Source organism: Leptonychotes weddellii, unplaced genomic scaffold (assembly GCF_054177405.1).
Source record: "Leptonychotes weddellii isolate Sample4059 unplaced genomic scaffold, ASM5417740v2 HiC_scaffold_5766, whole genome shotgun sequence".
Lineage (NCBI taxonomy): Eukaryota > Metazoa > Chordata > Mammalia > Carnivora > Phocidae > Leptonychotes > Leptonychotes weddellii.
The window spans coordinates 1,015-4,684 of NW_028025853.1; the positions used below are offsets into that span (position 1 = coordinate 1,015).

The window sequence follows — 3,670 nt, forward strand, 5'->3', positions numbered from 1 at the left end:
TGCTGGAAGGAATTAGGTGTATGGACGTAGAATTGCCAAAGAATTTACAAGGGCCCTTTCCATGATGAGGGTAAATGTCTGTAGCTCCTTTCCACATCACTGGCACTGTGGACTCAACTTATTTGAAGGTGATTGACATTGGTATGGGTGGGTATTCACGCTTTACACAACCAATCAGTAATGGGAAAGTCAACGACTTCTGCAAAAGAACAGGAGATACCTGCCGAGACCCGGGATCGAACCAGGGACCTTTAGATCTTCAGTCTAACGCTCTCCCTACTGAGCTATCTCAGCCCGTCCTTAAGGCATTTTTTTTGTCAATTACTTTTACAACCTTTTCTGAACAGCTTATTTTCCTTTTTGGATGCTACATTTCAAGAAAAATAAGTAAAGTCTTTGTCTTGTTTTCTGCAAATGTAACATTGTGCCCATTTCAAAAATGATTATACTTACATAAAAATTAGACAATGGGGAAACATACTCAAAGTTTCCTGAGTATTATAAGAAGAATGAAAAAACAGTGATAACGAAAATTTTATATACGGTTTCTAAGGATATGAATTAGACAACCGTTGGGGTGTAGTGATTCAAATCTTCCTGCTGGAAGAATTCAAGACAACACCATCTGGAATAAATTCTAGTTTGGACCGCAAATATTTTTTTTATTCTTTCAGTTGTTTTTATTCCTTTCCCCGTTCATTTATTAAAGTATAAATTACATACAGTAAAGTATGCAAATCTTAAGAGCACAGCTTGATGATTTTTACAAATTTGCATTCCTGGGTAACCACCTCAGCTCTCTCAGGATCCCTCTCCTTTGCTATCCTCCCAAAGTTAGCCACCGGTCTGAACTCTCACTATATGTGCTGTCATTTATTTTGTACCTTCCCATACATTAAATCAAATTGAATCTGCGTTCTTCTATCTGGCTTCTTTCACTCAATATTGTCTTTGAGATTCATCTGTGTTTTTATCTATGAAAACAGTTTGTTCCTATTCATCACCTTCCATTTGGTCAGACCACAATGTACTTGTCCATTCTAATGCTAATGGGCGCTTGGTTTCCAGTTTTAGGTTACAAAAATCATGGAAACTTCTTGTGCAAATTTTAGGTGAACATAAACACTCATCTATCAGATAAATAGATACATATATACATGTATACATAGGTACATAGATGTGCAGATAGATGTGTGAAATTGCTAGGTCATGTATGCTGGATATATGTATGTGTAACTGTTGCTAAACAGTTTTCCAAAATGCATGTATCAGTGTAAACTATTAACAATAATGTTAATGAGGCTTCCGGTCACACCACAGACTAGCGAATACTGGATATTGTCAGCCATTTCAATTTTGGCTCTTCAGGCCAGGATGTAGTGGAAGTTCTTTGTGATTTTAACTCGTATTTTTTGATGACTAATGATACTAATTATTAACAGGGGAGAGAATAAGATATTTTTGGTGTTTCTCTATATTTTTTTAAATATTTGCATTATGGGAGTATCTATTATTTGGATAATGGAAAAATAATTGAAAAAATTGAAAATTTTAATAATTGAAAAAATAATAATTTAGCATATCCCATATCAAAAATTATATGAGATGTTTGCAGTCAACAAACCCCACCTCCTATATAATGCAAAAAGTTATAGTATTTAGGTATGGACAAGGCCAAACACAAGTCTTTGCTCTTTTGCTCAAACCTGCTGATAAGGCCAAACACAGACCCTTCCCGTTTCACTCCTAGCCAAGTTCTTGTTCTTTGTCTCATGAGTGATTAGCTAAGATGAGAACTGTTTGTCCCTGTGTGTCCCCTGGTTCAATGATTTGAGAAGGACTCAAGGACTCAGCATATAGTTGTCCTCACAGCTATTATTGATTACAGCAAAAGGATACAAAGCAAAGTCAGCAAAGGGAAAAGGCACATGGGGAAAAGTCTGGAGGAAACCAGGTGCAAGTCACACAGGATGGGCTTAATTCCTTCAACCCAAAATTGTGACAACACATGAAAAATGTCCACCAGGCAAGTTCACTAAAGACTCGGTACCCAAGATATTAGGGGGATGCCTAGCATATATCAAAACTCCAGACCCAGAAAGAAAGCAGGTGTTCAGCACAAACTGTATGGTTAGCATGAACAGCTTAGGCAGTGATCCACTCCTGTCACCTGGGAAATGGTGGGAACTCTCTTAAAATCTAAGTTCCCAGGTGCCAGCCGAGGGCCAAGCAGGCCTTTCTAAGGAGAATAGTCTCAGGCCTGCTATGCTAACTTTCTGTACAATCCCCTTGAAAGTAGCTAGACACACAAATGAACACATCCCATTCATCTGATTAAAGCTTCTCCAATGCAAAACAATTCCAAATAACCTCATCTGGAAGTTGTGGACTATCCCTATAAAAGTCTATGGCAAACTACCCTGCAGAGAACACTCTGATCCTTCAGTCTGGGGTGCTCTCTGGATCGCAAGACCCTAAATAAAGTCAATGTCCTCATTTATCTGGTGTTTGTCTTTGACAGTTTGGTATCCTGAGTCACACAGGAGGAAAAGCCCACCCGGGACACCCATCTCATCCACCCAGACACTGAGTCCTCCCAAGCCTGTTGTGCTCCTTTCCTCATGGGATCCCACAGGGAACCCAGCTCCTCATCCAGGTGCTCCACACATTCCTCTGTGGTAGGTTGGTAAGGATTTAATTTCACTTCTTTGTTTGAGAATTCTTTTGGTTTGGTTTGGTTGCTGGCTTTTGTTTAACCTTGGGATTATGGGTAGCTCCAAATCCACCCCCAAGCCCCCTTCAAAAGCCCCCACCATGACATACTTTGGCACTATGGTGACAATTCAGTTCATTTCCTCCCAAAATGGCAGAATTTAACTCCTAGAACTATCTTTTTTTAGTACGTCCTTGATTATTTAAGATAAAAAGTCTTTCCTCTTTTAAAACAGCTAAGGTTATTTATAATCATATTACCTCCTATGTTGATTTTTTAAAACAGACTTTATTCTTTAGAGTATTTTAAAGTTACATAAAAATTGTATGGGAAGTACAGTGTTCCCATATTTCCTCTTCTCCTAACTTCAGAGATGCCCCTATTATTAACGTCTTGTGATATGTTTGTTACGATGGATGAACCAAGGTTGATGCATTGTTACTAGCTAAAGTCCATAGTTTACATTAGGATCTACTCTTTGTGTTGTACGGTTCGATGGATTTTGACAAATGCATTAGTTAAATGACTAGTAGGCATTGCGATGTAGCCTGAGGCTACTACTGACCTTCTGATGACGTGAGAGAGGGAGGATTATCAGACCCCAGTTGACCGCGGGCAACTGAAACTGTCAAAGCGCAGCCGTGTGTGAGGGAGGGTGACTGTGCCGTCAGTCCCCAACTTACAGTGGTTCAGTTTACGATGGTGCAAAAGCAATATACATTCAGTAGAAAGCATACTTTGAATTTTGATCTTTTCCCAGGCTGTGATGTGGGTGGGATCCTCTCTGGTGATGCTGTGCAGCGGGCCGCGGCTCCCGGTCAGCCGCAGGATCACAAGGGACAACAACCCATACACTGAAAACCATTCTGTCCCCACACAGCCACCCTGTTTTTCGCTTTCAGTGCAGTGTTCGATGAATTGCGTGAGATACCCACACCTCATTACAAAATAAGCTTT

General features: G+C 39.8%; 1 non-coding gene across 1 annotated transcript; it reads right to left on the reverse strand.

Moving 5' to 3' along the window:
• Nucleotides 1-221: 221 nt before the first annotated feature.
• Nucleotides 222-294, reverse strand: TRNAF-GAA (transfer RNA phenylalanine (anticodon GAA)). The gene has a single exon. It is a non-coding gene; the product is annotated as a tRNA-Phe (tRNA).
• Between the last annotated feature and the right edge of the window lie 3,376 nt (nt 295-3,670).